Below are 19051 nucleotides of genomic sequence, written 5' to 3'. Positions count from 1 at the left end.
CTCAGGAATTTGTAATGTATATGCTTACCATTTTTGAAAATGAAGTTGTAGAAATAGAAATATTTTTGGCCTTTCTTACAAATGGGAACATCATTGTGAAAATTGCATGTATACATGTACCACTAATGTAGACACTGAAAGATTTCTGTATTTAACATTACCAGACAGTAAATCAGTGCCTTTCAATAAATTAGTTAAAGGTGCAAATCAAAACATGGAGTGTAGCCAATGTAAATCAGAAATGTTATCCACATTATTTTTAACAAAATATGGACAATACATAATTTTAATGATGCAACGTTGTACAGCTGATGGAAGAAAATTGGATAATTTAATAAAGCAATTTGTAGCAACACAACTATCAATATCAGGAAGGTCATTTGTAGCAATTGCAATAATTTTCCATGATGGTCCTTCCACCGCATCTGGACATTACACTGCCTATCTAAAATGTGACAAGGCTGGACACTTTGTAATGATTCCCAGTTGGTTTTCAAACAACGTTTGCCTAGGGAATTACCAAATTCCTACCTAATATTTTAAAAGTCAAAGTTTTAGGAAGATAATTCACTCTCTGAGGAATTTATTATTATAATTTAATAGGACTGCCATTGGACAATTTACATAAAAAGGAGTGCAAAAATACCATTTGGCCTCAAGGAAATGTATATGTTTGAATTATGGACTTTTTTGTGCTCATTGACTCGGTGAATATTTTAAAGCGACGACATTTACAGTTTTTATAAGTTAAAGTTATAAAATTGTGTTAGCCATAAGCATTTCATATATGCGTGATTTGTATTTTCTGGTATTTTACTGAGAATAGCATGTTGGGTTTTTTTAAACAATCTTTTTGATTGTTTTTTTTTTGCCCGCTGTTAAGTGATGAGTACGATTGAAATCACTATTTCTAGTGAAATTCAATATATTCTGAGAACAGCAAAAAAGGCAAACAAATTACATTGTTGAAGTTATGCTGTGTTGTAAAAAATTTATTATTACATGTTATAACTATTTTTTCTTTTATTTCACAGATCCTAATTCTACAATAAGCAATTTACATCAATTTACATTGCAAAAAAAATCGGAAAAAAATGTATACCATTTTTAATTTCTATTACTGTGAAGGTAAGTTTAACTAAGAATGAATATGCAGAATGGGCAGATCTGCAAAAAGCTACAAAGTTTGAACACATTTTTTAAAACACTCTGTTTTTACCTATGTAGTTTTGAAATCTTTCTGTTATCGCATATCATGTGACCTCCGAAAAAACAGATTTGAGTGGTTCATAATATTTCCCATTGTACATATTGAAGGACCGCAAGCATTTCAATCATTCTTCTTTGAGCATCTTTGCAGACAAAACTCTGTGCTTACCTTCTATCATTCGCAAGCAATTTTGAAAACAGAAATATGTCACTTTTTGTAACATAGTTATTGCACAAGACACTCTTTCATATTTACAAAAAGAGGAAAAGGCACTCTGTGTACTTTTTCTACTCCATGTAAATACAACCTCATCATACACACCATTTTGCCTTGAAAGGGTGTTCTATAAGTGTTGTTGTGCATGATTGCACTGAATACTCATAGAACAAGACACATCTCCAGATTTATCAGAAATCATAAATCTCGATATGTGTGTGAATGCTGCACCATTCTCCAATTGGTGTACGAAAGCACAACAAGGAGAATTGTTTTCATTTCTCCTCATTTTTAAATCTTCAATGCATGCTAAAATGTTCAGCATATATTGAAGGAGAAAAATGCATTTTCTGATTGTTTTTGTGCAGGAAGGTGTGTCTTCCTGCACAAAAACAAACAGCACATGACACAGATATCCTTGCACTATGGTGCAAGGGTGCCTGTGTCACCACATGGCTGCAATTTAAGCAGCCGTGCAGAGAGAAGCATAGATTAGCAACATATTTATGTACATAGGTTGCATCCCTGTGCTTCGGAAGTACTACAGCACACTGCAGTTAAAGAGGTTACTGTGTGATGCTGCAGCACTTCCTCATAGTTCTGCACTTATACATTCACCATACGCTACTACTGCATTCATTCAGTCAATTACATACTACACATACATTCATCTAAACTTTCACACACTAACAAACAAATATAGCTCTTTTTTTAAACCAGGAAAGTTAGTTCTTAGAATAACTTTTTTTTTTCTTCTTTTTTTTAAATATTTTTTTTGGGGGGTTTTCAACGATTTTGTGATTTTTTTATTTTTAAACAAAAAAAGGGAACATGAAGAACAAAAAAGGGAACTTTAGGAAAAAAAAAAATAGTTAACAGTTATGGTTTCTCTGCGCCCTGCAGATAAGCTCAACGGACTGCTCACTGTAATACAGCATTTTGTTGCATTTAATGCAACTAATTTTAAGTTGTCCAAATTCGGGACGTATGTCCGGGTGAACAACAGTTGGCGGTGCTGTAGATGTACTTGCCACTACTGGCAGAGGATTGTGACGCATTCTTCTGCATTCTTCCCTTGCCAGGTTGATGGGGTGGAGAGTGCTGAGGTGTTTCATCATGCTTGCGTCCCGCAAGAGTATTTTTTAGTTGGATCTCCCCTTGATAGGACTCTCTGGCAAATTTTGCACGTCACCTTTGTTGCATTTGTCTTTGTTTCTTCATCAGGAAAGGTAAAACATTTCCATAGCACTGAACTATATCGTTGAGGGAGAGGAGCTTCTGGAAGAAACCCATCATCTGAGGAATGTTCTGAATCAGATGGTGCTTGCTGTCCAGAAGCCATTTTATTTAGAATAAAAAGAATGGTAGCTGTGGAAATCTCCCCAAAAAGGTTCTTCTGCTGATGACGTCACATATTACATCACTCATGACATGGTCAGTGACATCACTGATGACATCACTGATGACATCTCAAATGACATCACTGATGACGTCATCCAGTGAGTCTGTGTTTCTGTAAAGTTTAAATATGTTTCATATATATAGGGAAAGGCCTATGGAAGAATGAGTGGGTGTATAAGTGTGTGAATGGATGATTTTGTAGGTGCGTTACTGACTCTATAAGTGAGTCATTAAACGTATCTTACTGCAGACTAGTGACTAAACTGTGTGAATGTCTGTATCTGTCTGTTTGTTGGTGTATAAGTGGCTGCATGGTTTTGTGAATAGCTATATGAGTGTCTATATGGGTTTTCTTTTTAATTCCCCATTATCATGAGCACGGAAGCATGCGACAGACCAACGGTTTTCGGTATTCCACAATACCTTGATCACGATCCTGACGTAACACTTGTGAACGCTAATGAAATACATTCAAAGTTCAATACATAATTTCCTGTCTGATGTTACAAGAGGCCCTGAGGATTATGGGAGATGCAGTTACCTTCAAATTTGTTTCATTTTTTTATAGTGAAATAAAGTGACTTCATTTAATTTTACAGATATGTTCAAAAATTATAAAGTGTTATAAAGTGAATATAGTTCCCATACAACTTTTTAGATTAATTCAAGGCCCATGAGTCCCTTCAAAGTTCTCTCTGTTTCAGTTTATATTTTCTGTACAAAGACCTGTATTGTACCCTCCAGTGGGTCATGTATATTTTATTTGATCATCCTTTTAACAGCACAATGCATTTGACGTTTTGGAACAATGTTCTGGTTTTAACTAACCAAACAATAACATTTTCAATTCAATTCAAACTGCTAGAGAATGTTCAAAATAATAAGGCTTTTTTTAGTGCATATATTTTAGATAACTTTGACCCATAATTTATATATGATACCTCCATACTCCTAGTGATGCCTACCATGGTTAAGATCTGCAGAGTGGTCTGGGGCTATCATCAGAATGCTGAAACTTGTATTTCACAGGGAACAATAAGATATTTCCCATATTCCAGTATTTCCTGTGAAATACAACTGGATTTTGTGAAATAAAAGCACACAAACATGCAATGTGTGTGTTTGTATAGATATATATAAATATTCCAGCTTCCCAAACTCTGTCGTTGTTAACAAAGTCAAGCACTCACGGCCTTTGGTGCAAACTTGGGAGCAATATATATGAATATATATATATATATATATATATATATATATGTGATCAAGGTCACTCGTTGACCGAAACGCATAATGACTGTGTGGTAAAAAAAATAAAACACATGTGTATCAACAAGTGGAGTTCATGCCCTTCTTTGTTGCCTTACCGAGGAGGTGGAGGGGCGACTACGGTGAAAAAAATATATATATTATCTACTGGCGGTCGCCAGTAGATAGTTATAGTTAGGACCGTGTTTCCATAGGAAATCCGCAACATTCTATTTGGAATAACTTTGGCGCAGGTTGAGGAATCCTCGCAAAATTTTCAAAATAGGTGGGGTGCTCCGCTCCTACCCTGAAAGTCTCGGGGTGATTCGTCAAGCAGGGGCCGAGAAAAAAGGGGGGTCCCAAAACACATTTTTCCCATGCATTTTTCCATAGGGACCTTTAGTCCAAGGTACAGCCCGAACGGCTGAACAGAATTACTTGAAATTTGGCAGAGAGGTAGTCCTCAGGTCAGGGAACTGCCTTTTGCAGGTCTGGTGTCAATCTGTTCAGTAGTTCCTGCGAAAATCAAAAGTAAAATCATATATATATGTGGGCGGAGCCTAACCACACATCTCATCCTGAGATCTGATTGGCTGTCAGCACTTCATCCAAGAAGTGTTGGCAGCCATCTTGGGACCAATATACATGATAGCACCTCATTAAAAAGCATTGCAGTTAATAGAAGGTTTTAAGACTTTAGTTACATTATAAATCATTTGTTGATGGTACCATACTCATTTTAGGAATTGTGGTATGTTCTAAGGTGATTTCACCATGTGAAAAAGCCTTCTGCTGGGATATCATGATTGAGAGAAAAATATTTTCTCATGCTTTTCCCACAGAGGTTTGGAAGGTGATCTATAAGCTAAACTGAGAGCATATTTTCTGTAAATTCACATTATCTTTCTCAGTCATGTGAGAATGAAGTCTGACATTCTCAGTAGAACATGTACATCCAACAAGGGCAGAGACTGTCAGTTGATTCCTTTGTGTTCTACTGCAGCTTCCCAGAGTGTTCCAAAGAACAACTAGAGCGCTAACAGTCCTACTTATGATAAACGTATGGCACACCTGAAGCCATCTTGCTTGGATTAAAGTGGTAACTCTTAAAACATTTAATTTAAAAAGGAACAAAATGAGGGGGTTCATTTTTCCATAAAAAGTATGATTAATGCTGCAGAAAGAAAAATTAGGGCACATTTTGAGTGACTTCTCTAATCGTCTTCTATTTCATTAAACAATTCTGACATGCAGACTGAAACATGCACTTTCAATACCAGCAGCAGTTTTCCCTGGTGAGCAGTAGCTTTACTACAGTGATCTAATGAGCAAAAAGAGTGCTAACATTCTGAATTTATGGCAAATGTGTGACACATCTAAATGCCTTCTTGATGGAATCAAAGAAAAAAACTGAAAGTATATCCTACTGAGGAGACTGCAGTAAATGAGGAAATTAGGAAACTTCATAACAAATAAGTCTCCCAAGATGGCCACCAGAGACAAAAGAGCCCAAATGTAGCCCAAATATCACCCAGATGTAGCCCAAGTATAGCCCAATGACAGAATGTCCCAGAGTGTTCTTAAAAACAACTAGAGCGCTTTCTGTCTTACTTATGACAAAAGTATGGCACACCTGAAGCCATCTTGATTGGAATAAACTGGTAACACTTACAACATTTAATTTAAAAAGGAACACAATGAGGGGGTTCATTTTGCCATAGAAATTATGATTCATGCTGAAGAAAGAAAATGAGGGCACATTTTGAGTGACTTCTCAAATCCTCTTCTATTTCATTAAAAAATTCTGACATGCAGACTGAAACATGCACTTTTAATACCAGGAGCACACTTCCATGGTGAACAGTAGTTTTACTACAGTGATTTAATGAGCAACTAGAGTGCTAACATTCAGAATTTATGGCAAATGTGTGACATATCTGAATACCTTCATGATGGAATCAAAGTAAAAAACTGAAAGCATTTTCTACTGAGGAGACTGCAGTACATGAGGAAATTAGGAAACTTCATAACAAATAAATCTCCCAAAATGGCCACCGGAGACAAAAGAGCCCAAATGTAGCCCAAATATAGCCCAATGACAGAAGTGTGCCAAACACTTATTATTTTGTGTTTTTGCAGTGTTATATAGTGCAGACTTGTCAGGTATTGGAGTGCTTTACATGAGCATTGTTTACATCACACAAGAACAAATTCATTTTGGTTGAGACTAAGTGATTTGACCAGAATCACAGAATGTCGAGCTGAAGCAGAAACTCCAACCTGGTCCCCAGTTGCAAAGTCTGCAGTTCTGGAAGTAACACCACATCCTCTCCCCTAAGTGCAACATTTAATCAAGTGGTCAACTGGATAAAAAAACATAAAGATAACAAATAATTTAAAAGTGCTTTGTCGCTATTTGAAAACTCAGTCTTTTAGAGCACTAACCATAATTTTGATGCCAATAAGACCCTCTCATATATGTAATTTCTAAAGGAAATGCTCTAGGTATTACAGTTTTGATTACATCAAGATGACGTCAGGCGTTCCACACTTTTCTAATAAATATAGAATGTTAGCAATCTAGTTGTTCATTAGGATACTGTTGAGAGGCAGAGGCCAGGGGCACGGACTCTGAAAATTGAAGGCAGGTAGGAGGGTGCAAAGGCAACAATTTAACCACACTGAGCAGGCAGGAAGGGCCGTGGCAGCACAACAGACTATGGAGGGCAGTGGAAAGGGGGGCATGGGCAACAAACCAACAATACAGGACTAGCAAGAGAGGCTGTGGCAATGTAATTAACCATTGTGGGAAGAAGGAAGAGGCAATGGTAGTACAACCATACATGCCAACAGACCCGATTCAGCCAGGAAACGTCCAATGTTTTTAAGCTCAGATGGTCTTTATTTGATCTGTCTCCTGTCTACAATCTCCTCTTTTTCAATGTAACTCAAAGGGGAAAATCAATACCCCAGTTTTTTTTCAAAATCTCCCTCTTACCAAGTTCAAAATGTTCGCAAGTATGGTACATTGGATCATGGAAGGAAATGGGGTAGGGACATGGACTTGGATAACAGAGGACAGGAGGGACATGGAGAGGTGCACCAAACTGACCCTGCAGGGCAGGCATCAGGGTTTGCAGCAGCACAATACACCACACAGGGCGTGTGGGACGGGAGTGCAGCACAACAATCCATAGAAAGCAAGAGGGAGGGGACAGGACCATGCACATGGACAACAGAGAACAGAGGGGCAAGAGGCAATGGTAGCTAGCTGACCATAATGGACAGACAGGAGAGAAAGCTGCAGCATAACAGACCAAAGGGCAGGAGGGACGGATCAGGGGCATTACAATGGAACAGACAAGCCAGGAGGGAGGGAGGGAGTAGGGGTCTGCACATGTAAACAGAGGGCTGGGGGCAAGGGGGCAGGGCATGAGCAGCAAGATAGCCATGGAGGTCAGGCAGGATGGGCACTAGAAGCAAGACACACCATGAAGAGCAACAGTGAGACTGTGATGGCATACACACAGACCATGGAGGGAAGGTGGGAGGGGGTCAGGGGCAGCTAACTGACCACACAGGGAAGGTGGGAGGGGCCATGGCAGCACAGAAGACCATGCATGGCAAGTGGGAGGGTTAGTGGCAGCACAATGGCTATGATGGGCAAGAAGGAGGGTGCAGGGGCATGCACAAAGGACGATGGAGGATAGAAGGGAAGGTCAGGACCTGTGCACAGACAAGAAAGTTCAGGGGAAGGGGCCTCACAACAGACCGCACGGGGCAGGCAGGAGGAGCAGTTGCAGCACAACAGACCAGGGAGGGCAGAAGGGTGTGGCAGTACAATGGACCATGTGGACAGGAGGAAGAGGATAGGGGCATGGCATGTGGACAGGCAGGGTGGAGGTGGCAGGGACAGGTTACAGTAATCTGACAATGCTAGGCAGGTGGGAGGGGAGTGGAAGCTCAACAGAACACTCAGAGTAGATAGGAGTGGCAGGTCCATGGAACATGGTGGGCAAAAAGGATGGAGCAGGGGCATGCACAAAGACATCAGAGGGCAGGGGGAAGGAGAATAGGGGCAGCAAGCTAAGCACAGAGTTTAAGCAGGAGGTCAATGATGGGACATAGAATTGGGCAATGGATGGCAGGAGGAGTGGACTGGTACATCATACTAAATTGAGGGCAGTGGCAGCACATCAGACCATGCATGGCAGGAGGGAGGAGGCTAGTCCATGGATTCACACAACAGAGGATAGGGAGGAGGGGGATGGGGCAGCAAGCTAACTGTTCAGAGAAGGCGGGTATTAGGAACTTTATTGTTTTTAAAACGTGTGTCTGTGCGAACTACTTAAAATATGAACAAGTATGCAGCATAATCTCACTTTTATTCAGGAAGAAGAGGACGTTTGTGACTGTGACTCCGGGCTCACTTGGCAGAAACACCCCACTGACCCTCCACCCCCTATCGCAAAATGTAATGCCCGTGAAAAGGGTAGGTGAACACAGTGTTATATAGAACGTAGTCCTGAGAGCACGATTGAAAATGAAAACTAGATATAGTGTATGGTATAAACTATGCACCAAAAAGTGTGATATAAGATGAACCGGGCGTGAAATATAATATGCAATACATTGTGCGCAATGACAGATTCATTGGAGAGCGCGAGATAGCACAGGCACTAGCGCGTGCTATGCGATATGCGCCTTGGAGTGTAATATGCACAGGGCAGTGTTGTGTAACCTAACTAGTCTCTAAAGTTGTAATATAAAATATGTGCTGGGGAGTGTAATGTTGCATATGCACTGTGACAAAGATATGGATCCCAGATTGTAATATCTATGGCATAGCACTGTGCGTTATAACATAGGCATCGAGGAAGGCACGTTAGATGGGGCAATATAACCCGTGCGAAGACAAGTGTGGCATGACATATTCACGGGGTGGTGTTACAGTGCACAAGGGCTAGACAGTGTCATAGCATATGCACTAGCTAGTGGAATACAACACAGAGGTGTGTGGCACTCAGCAGGCAATGGTGGGTGTAACACAGCATTGGGCTCTGCCAGGAGCGCGCTGTGACTCTCAAGTGATGTTCGTCCCCTTTCCAGAGAGTAAAATAAAAAGCATTACACATCCGGCAGTGGATGTGTGTTTTATTAATCGTGAGGGGGGTTTCTTGCATAGTTTTGGTCTAATTTTTGTTGAATCCCCTTTGAATGGCTTGGTGTGCATGTGTATTAAATGTGCCCGTCAATAGCTACCCATGTTTGTATAAATAAACGACAAGGGTGTCTACCGGGATTAGGCACGGTAGGGCATCAGACATGTCAGAGCTTCACTAGTGGTGTAAATACATTCCACGTGGATTCATTGTATGCATAGTCGCCTTTTAATGAATATCACGGAAATCATCATGGTGATAGGTACGTACGGTTTGTCCAGCATGTCCTAGGTGTGTCTATAAATATATATTTTTTTAAAATAATAAAAAACAGTGGCCGGCCCTGTGGATTGGGGTCAAAAATATATATTTAGGAGACAGGCCCTGGGGGATGGGGTCATCAGGGCCAATAAATTAGAATAAGAAGGGGAACCACACAGCCCCCTTCTTAAAAAATTAAAATAAATAAAAGACTGGCATTGTGCCGGAGGCGACGCCCCCTCCTTGCAGCACTCTGCAAACGCGCCCCCTGGCGAGTTGTAAGTTGGGTAATTAATTCCTCTTCAATACTGAGGGTCCCTGAGCTCCAACTAGCCCAACAGGCATCTCCAGTATTCGCCGGGGAGCTGTGCTGCAGACAGGTGTTCTGAGGCCAAGCCCCTTTTTACACCTCTCTGCAACGCAGCTCTGTGGCGCTTACTGGAGGTACCTAGTGGTCTAGTTAGACCCTAGGGACCCTTAGGATTCAAGGGGACTTAATCTCTCAACTTAGAACAGCCACAGGGCGCGTTTACACAGTGGTGAAGGGAGGGGACGGGGCCTGAGGTGACGTGTGCAAACACGCACTATGGCACGTTTTAAATTGGGGATATAATTTTCCTTCAATACTGAGGGCCCCTGGGGGCTAACTAGCCCACCAAGTGCTTCCAGTAAGCGCCACTGAGCTGCATTGCAGAGAGGTGGTCCAGTCCGTGCCACTTTTTACACCTCTCTGCAACGCATCTCTGTGGCACTTACTGGAGGTACCTAGTGGGCTAGTTGGACCCTAGGGACCCTCAGGATTCAAATGAACTTAATCTCCCAACTAAAAACGGACACAGGGCGTGTTTACACAGTGGTGAAGGGAGGGGACGGGGCCTGAGTTAACGTGTGCAAAAACGCCCTGTGGCCTGTTTTAAGAGGTAGTTTTAATCCCCCTGCCCTATTATATACTAGGGGCTTACAGAGGAGGTAATGCTAATCACAGGGGGACCCCAACGCATAATGTTCCCTAGTGTATGTAGGTGTTTTCACTGTATTCTAAGTGTCTTTTAACATAGCACTGGCTCTAGGACTGGTTAGTCAGACTCAGTTACCACCAGTATCCGTCTGAAAAAGTTGAGGGTACAGGATGATTTTGCAACAAGGCTTCTTTCTGCTCTTCTTTTTGTTCTTTCTGCACGTTATCCTTCTTCCTGCACTTTTCTTCGTCTTTGAGGACTTCTGTTGCTTCTTTCTGCACTTCTTTTGTTTCATTCTGTGCATTTTTTCTTCTTTCTTCACATGTCCCATCTCTGTAGGCATAGTTAGAAATTAGCATTTAAAAAACCTTTGAAATTCACAGAAAAAACTTTAGGTTTCAGGCACGTTATAGTTAGGAATTAGCATTTAAAAAACCTCAGAAATTCACTGAAAAAACCATAGGTTTCAGGGGTGTTATAGTTGGCTGGACTTTTCACTTGTACAAAACCATTGAAATTCCTCCGTTATAGTTAGTTTAGCTAACTATAACTCGCGCACCCGCAATGCACTGCTGATGACATCACATATTACATCACTGATGACATGGTCAGTGACATCACTCATGACATCACTGATGACATCTCAAATGACATCACTGATGACATCACTGATGACATCATCCTTGTGATAGAGTGGCAGACCTCCTCTCACCCTAATATAACCTTTGATACACACATTCAAAAATAGAGACTACAATTTTCAAAACAATGGACATACCAATACCAGTTACAACAACCTCTTCAGTAATTCTAAGATCCACATACACATCCACTCATTCACCAACAGTCCTATACAGTCACTCATACATGTACTCACTCATCCTATGTACTCATACACCTATACATCCTGTTACACAATGCCACTCATCCATAGAGTTACTCACACACATAGTCACTCATGCTAATAAAGAATCAAACATACATTTACTTGCATATACACTTATACATATACGACCACACTTACTTCTACGGAAACTTACACATACTTAGTCTTTTAAACAATCACTTATAGAAACACATACTTATTCATACAGGAACTCTTTCAATCTCTCACTCTCACATATACTCACTTATATACAGCAATAGTCACATATGCTAGTTTAAAACATATGTAGTTACTCTTAAAGACACTATTGAGACAGTCATTCACTCACTAACACACCCATACACACACTCATCCACCCATACAGTCCTGCACACATGCTGTCTTCAACACATACAAACAGTGAGTCACTCATTCATGCAACTATGCACTACGTAATACCCCCACCGAACCATGCAGACACTCAGACTGATACTCAAAAAACCAACTAATAACCTATATAGACACCCATGTAGCTACTCACCAACCCATGCAGCCACTTATACACAAAGTGAGAGACTGATACAAATATTTACATATTTAAACATTACTCCCTAAGCCATGTATTCACTATGATACACTTAGTCAGTTACACAATAAATTTTTCAAAAACAAATCATCCATTTAGACACATATATACCCATTTATTCTTCCATCGACCTTGAGATATACATATATTAAAACATATTTAATTTTCAGAAAAACACACATTCACTGGATGATGTTATCAGTGATGTCATCAGTGATGTCATTTGAGATGTCATCAGTGATGTCATGAGTGATGTCACTGACCATGTAATGAGTGATGTAATATGTGACGTCATCAGCAGTGCATTGCGGGCGCGCGAGTTATAGTTAGCTGAACTAACTATAACGGGGGAATTTCAATGGTTTTGTACAAGTGAAAAGTCCAGCTAACTATAACACCCTTGAAACCTAGGGTTTTTTCAGTGAATTTCTATATATATATATATATATATATATATATATATATATATATATTCACTTAAAAAACCATAGGTTTCACACATGTTATAGTTAGCTGGACATTTCACTCGTGAAAAACCATTGAAATTCCCCCGTTATAGTTACTGCAGGCAACTATAACTCACGCGACCGCAATCCTCTGCTGATGACGTCAGATATTACATCACTGTATTTAGACACCTATTTACCCATGTCTTCTTCCATTAATCTTTAGCTATACATATATTACAAATATTGTTTTTGCAGAAAGACACATGTCATCAGTGATGTAATATCTGACGTCATCAGCAGAGGATTGCGGTCGCGTGAGTTATAGTTGCCTGCACTAACTATAACGGGGGAATTTCAATGGTTTTTCACGAGTGAAATGTCCAGCTAACTATAACATGTGTGAAACCTATGGTTTTTTAAGTGAATATATATATATATATATATATATATATATATATATATATATATATATATATATATCCATTTCACGGTAGTCGCCCCTCCACCTCCTCGGTAGGGCAACAAAGATATATATATCTATATACATATAGATAGATAGATATTTTTTTTTCACCAAACGTGCCCATCGAGCAAGGACGCACTCACTTGCAGATGAAACCATCAGGTATATTTATATGGAAAACCAGCATAGGCATCCCAAATTGCTTCCAGCCTGACGCATTTTGAGGTACAGCCTCTTACTCATAGGCAATGCGACACAAAGAAAACTCCAATTACCTCATTTAAATACATGCCCGCCCTTGGTGGGCCACATGAGTACATTTAAATTACAATGCATGTCAGGCTTAGTAGTCCTGAATTGGAGTATTGCTCTCCTTTTAGTAAGTTCTGCGTAGTCACACACAATTATATGCCTATGAGTAAGAGTTAGGGTGAATAATGGATTATATAATTGTGTGTGACTGCGCAGAACATACTAAAAGGAGAGTAATACTCCAATGCAGGACTACTAAGCCCGACATGCATTGTCATTTAAACATACTCACGTGGCCCACCAAGGGCAAGGCATGTATTTAGGAGGAAGCTACTCATTTTCCTGTTAGAGTTGCCCATGAGTTGCCATGGGAACCTTTATGCAATTGGCTATGAAAGAGCCAGAAGTCACCCCAATCCACTGGTTAATGTCAGCCATACATGTGCATCTCAATGCACCCGCTTCAAAAAAGTTTTGGACTTGTGGAAGAACAGAAAAAGGACTGCACTTGCTGTTTGAGAATTGTGAGGAAACCTGAAGGTCTGGACTAGATCCTACTTGCACCTAGGACAATGAAGTGCACTCCATGACTACATTGATTGATCTTCTATGTGTGGCTACAAGAGGCATTTTTTCTTAAGTGCCCACCTGAGCATTTACACATGGGCAAGGACTGGACCCTGTTGGTGGCCTCTGCTGGAGTGAGTCCTGGCCCCTAATAGCTGACCATGAGGTCGTGGCACACTTGCCTGTGTTTAATTGGATTTCTCATACAATTTTTGAAAAGCTGTGGAAATTTGAAAAAATTGAACTTCTAGTTGCTGGAGGACAAACACAAACCATCTGAGCCACCTAAGCCAATCAGGTAAAGGTTCAACTTTGCTGGGCTGAAGAAACAGGTTTCCACCAATTGGACTTTCTATGCAGCAGCACATCTATTTTAGTATGCCTTTGGTGAGAATGCTTCATGGAATAGTCTGGAGCTATGTCCCCATGGAGAATTCTGAGCTAGGAAAAATAGCCGAAAGGCCTTATTTATAAATTGGCAGACACGTTACTCCTTCAAAACCATTTGGGTATCCAGTCAGTTTTATTTCATGTGCAATAGGATATCATGCACTTGTATGTGGCGCACAAGATATCCATCACTTTTGTGACAGTAACCTGTCCAACTAACTCTAAAACAGGCCCCTAAATCTGAACATAGAAATCTTGACTGGGCAAAGGCATGAAAAGTATCTGGCTGATGAGAGGAATTACCTGGGTATGAAATCTAAACTTTTCCTGCTCAGAGGTTTTCCCAGCAAATTCAGCAGACTCGCAGGAGGATTCTGACTTTCATTTTAAAGACTACGGGGCATATTACCGAGGGCCGGCAATACAATTATGATACTGTTTTTCGGGCGCAAAGCGGCAATAATTATATCGCATTATTTACAAGGACACGCTAGCGCGTGTTTCCTTGACTTAGCTCCCGTTTTTCACACGCATCGCCTTGCATCGATAATGAGATGCAAAGTAGGTGTGACTGTGAAAACAACATGGGAAAATATCACGAAGGCAGCTTCGCGATATTAACAGCGAGGCATAGCGATAATTTAAATCGCGCTAATTCTGCCTTAATGCAGGAATTTACCGTCTGTTAAATTCCTGACTAAGGCATACCTAACATGGGAGGTGTATTGTGGGGCTAAGGCCACAGGGCCGATGAGCAAGCTTATCGCCGTTTTCCATGGAACATCGCTGGAAAACCAGCGATGTTCCATGGAAATCCCCGCTATTGCTGGAATATTTATCGCCATAGCGCTAAGCGTTGATTATACAGTGCTAGCTTGTCGATATATTCCAGCGATAGCCGGCAATAATTAAAAGCACTCTAATCGCGCTCAGCGATAATTATCGCTGGGGCTTGATAATATGCCCCAAAGCCCGTAGGTAAAATTTTGGCCCAGACGAACCTGCATGGTATGTCCAACACATGCTCCATTGCCGTTAGCCTTAATTTGTACCTAGGTTCGGGGCACCCATGAACAGTTACTACATATTGGTGCTTTACTTTTTCTTAAAACTTTTAGCCTTAAATCTTTCATATTCCTGGCTACCCTTTATATATGTTTGTCATTTTGGTGTCTGCTTCTTTGTTATTGTACCTGTTTTTCATAAACTGTAGCCAGAGTTTAATTGTGTTGTGTTTTCAACTGTTTTGTTCCTTCTTAACGCAGTTAACATTTTCATTAAGTTTAGTCTATATGCCCTGTGCTAGGGTTTGAGGATAGATTTAAATCATTGAAACTTACGCATAGACTTTACAGGTAAGTAACATTATTACTTGTGTGTGCCTACTACCCACCCCAATTATTAATCTGCTTTTTTTACTGTTTCTATTAGTCCCCGCCACACATCACACTACTTTTCTATGAACAACCCCTCCGATTTGAGACACTCTTGCAGCATTAATTATGTGCAGCATCAAATTACTAAATTAATTTAGAAGGAATAACAGGATATGTATGGAAAGAATGTGGATGTTACAGGATGAAAAAGTTGAAGAAAAAAACACCTGTTCATGCAGATAATGGACAAAGCATGTGAGGACGTAATGTGCCTGGATCTAACCATAATATCACACTAAACATTGCTTTGTGGATTTGCAATTATGTCAGTTGTATATCAGACATGAGCCATTTAGGAATCACTGACAAAGAAGAAAAAATTGTCTTTAATGTGTCTAGGTGTGTTTTCCAAACTGTTTGGAATATGGTCTCACACAGGCTCTAGCATTTAAATGCATTGTTTCATGTGTACCTCTCTACTTCTGCACTATAATATATGTTCCTAAAAATATCTGAGGACCTGCGGCCATATTATGTGGGCGGTGCACTTTCTCTATTTGCACCCTGGCACACCTTTCAAAAGTTGCACTGGGTGCACACAGGGACCGTGCACCTTAATTGAAAGAATGCGCTGCCCCCAGGGCACCCGTGAACGTGTGCTGCCCTCAGGCCAGTGCATTCTAGTGAAATGTAGAGTGGCTGCTCCAAAGTCGCTCTGTTGTTCACCCAACAGGCGGCTTGCAGCCTGCACTTTGAAGAGGGTAGAGACTTCCCACTACAGAGGGGTACAGTGAGTGACTGCACCTACCTGCAGGAAGATTTCTGGGAGTTCATGACAATTTTTAAGAGGCATACCCTGCTAGCCATAGAGGTAGCTGACCAAATGAGCTAGGCAGCCATGAAAGCAGCCCTTATCACCACGTTTGGACTCCCTCCAGTTCAGGTACAGTCACAAACTTTCTAACCAGTCTTGGGTGGATTTTGTAGACTACTCCAATAAGGCACTGATTAGCTGGTTGAGGGCAGCAATGTGAGTGATGTTGATGGGGATATAATCTGAATCTAAGCAAACACATGCTCAGCAATTGCTTTACAGAGTTGCCCGAAACCTGATAGATACCAAGCTCACTGTACCTGGGGGCTTGCAAAGAAGGCTGACGTCTGGATCAGCACCGGAGTGTCAAATGAGGTATCTGAGGGGATTGCCAATAGAGTGAACAGGATCTCCAACAGACAAAAGGGGAGGGAAAAAAGAATAAACCTAAAGAGTTCTCTGAAGCCCCCAAAAAGAGTTCTCCAGGGAAGGATTCCCAGCTCCATCCTGAAGAAAACAAATGTGTTTTTATGGAAAGAATTCTTTCAGTCATGTCAAGCCCCAGTATGTTGAGTGCTACAAATGTTGGCACTTTTAAGAGAAACCCATTTGCGTGTTCAGGAAGCATACCCCCATTGGTGGGCAGACCCCAGGATGGGGAGCGAAGAACCCCATTTCTCAACTCCAGGTGGCTGCTTTTAGGAGGCGCATTGAAAGTGCGCATTCTGAGGGCATGTTTGCCTCTGTACCTGCATCCCTAATGCGGCACTGATGCAGAGGCAACGTGATTCTCTTATTTGATCGGGCCGCAAATCCCATGCAAATTAGGGGACACCTTCTCATGATAGCACTGGTGCTACATGTGTGCCAGCCCTTTCAGCATCACAGTAGGGGACTCACAAGTGTCTACGGCCCCCTCTGTCATTCCATTTGCCCAGGGGGCACACAAAGTGGACGCCCACACCCGTTGTGCCCGTGGGGCACAATGTACAATACAGCCCCTGATCTAGAGCCTGGCAGAACGGTACAAGAATCAAAATCTGATGAATGCATGTTATCGTGAATACATCAATGAACATATTTGAATGAAAATAAAATATGGAAAGCGTGCAAGCACAAATGCAAAAATACATGCACACTTTATTATAATTAAAGATATTTGCTACTTGTCTTTAAATGTTTGCCAGTTGCTACAAGAAAGACTCAATTAATAGTGGTTTTTGTGCCCATCCTCTTGCTAAACTGCTTTTTATCAGGGTGTACTTACATCACCTGTTGTCTTAAATTCCAGTCTACAGCTATCAAGGTGACATGATGTTTTATAAAAATGCTAAACATAAGAAAGCTAGAATAACCAGCAGGTTAAATGTTCGAAGTCCGTGCATATAACAAAAAAATATCATAACAATGGGTGTGGAGAAAAATGAGTGGAAAATAGTAAGGGAAGGACGTTTGACGAATGACTTCATTCAAATGTGTTTTTGACTATCTTTGGATTAGTACTAGACAATTTATTAGACTTAAAAACGTTCATATAATGGAGAGCGAATCTTTAAATTATACATACTTTACAGAAGGCTAAATAAAAGAGATAAATACTCAGTTTGCAAGTGGTGTCTGTATGTGGAAGAGAAGTTCTTGAATTATAGTTGCTATGGAAACCTAATAGGAATAAATGGCTTGCTAAGTAGCTGAAGAACCACTTTGAAATTCCTTGAGAAAATCTGATTTTACTCTACAAATTCTGCAACTGCAGGGAATCACGCACAATGTCACTTACCCATTCCACAAATGTGCTTGAATCTGCCGCATGGATTCTAGAGGCACTTCAATAATTTTCTAAACGGAAAAAAATGAAATAAACATTTAGGATTCATCGAGACGCCAGCCATACGAATGGTAAAAAAAAATTGCAACATGAACACGGAGAAAATATAGAGAACAATTTTAGAAAATCATATATTTTAAATAGTTGTGTTGTGCTGTTTTTTTTTTGTATCTGGGCACTAGGAGACAGTAGTCCAGCCTCCTAGTACGCATGCGTTACTCCTAAACATGGTAAACGTTTGGCTAATCTCGCTTGGTTTGGCTTCATTTTCGGTAAGGTCACATTACAACGGTGAAGTGAAAGTACAAGTTGCATAAAAGTTAACTGTCGCATGTGTGCTGCAGTGTAGATTTAAACTACCCGAACAAGTGACTTTAAATGCATTACAGCAGATTGACACCACATTAATGAGCAGGGATGCAGGTGAAGCCCCGTACTTCTGTAAGCAACATTTCACGAAGCACGTGTCAAAGAAAATCATGTTGAGTGTCAAAGAAAATCATGTTGTTAATTTAATAGCCCGCTTTTGCCACTGAAAGCGTTTCAACATGTGTCATAGCCTGCGTAGAGACGTACCGCACTAGTGGTACTGAGATGTGATGAGGGATTAGTCCACGGCGTAACAGGGAGCCTACTTATGACACAGGTATGTTTTCAGCAATTTACTGAAGGTAAGTTCAGAGGGTGCGAAGTGAAAGGTAGGTAGTACATAATTCCTGAGTTTGGCAGTCAGGTAAGAAAAGGAGCGTACACCTTTCCTTGTCTTGTTTATCCGCGGGATACATAAAAGTGTTTGCTCGTTGGACCGGAGTTCTCTCGCCTGAGGATAGTGAATTCACTCATGTGCCCTATAGGCGAGTGTTAGGGCTTTAAACCCCTTTGCTGCTAGGCCCCTGTAACCTTTTGACCACATAAGGTATCCACACCAAATTTGCGTCCTTTTCTTCCAACATATTGGGGATTCTAAAGGTACCCAGAGCTTGTGAATTCCCCTGGAGGGGGACCCA

Source organism: Triturus cristatus, chromosome 2_2 (assembly GCF_964204655.1).
Source record: "Triturus cristatus chromosome 2_2, aTriCri1.1, whole genome shotgun sequence".
In the NCBI taxonomy this organism is placed as follows: Eukaryota; Metazoa; Chordata; class Amphibia; order Caudata; family Salamandridae; genus Triturus; species Triturus cristatus.
The sequence above is the reverse complement of the archived record's forward strand: the minus strand, read 5'-3'. Positions refer to the sequence as shown.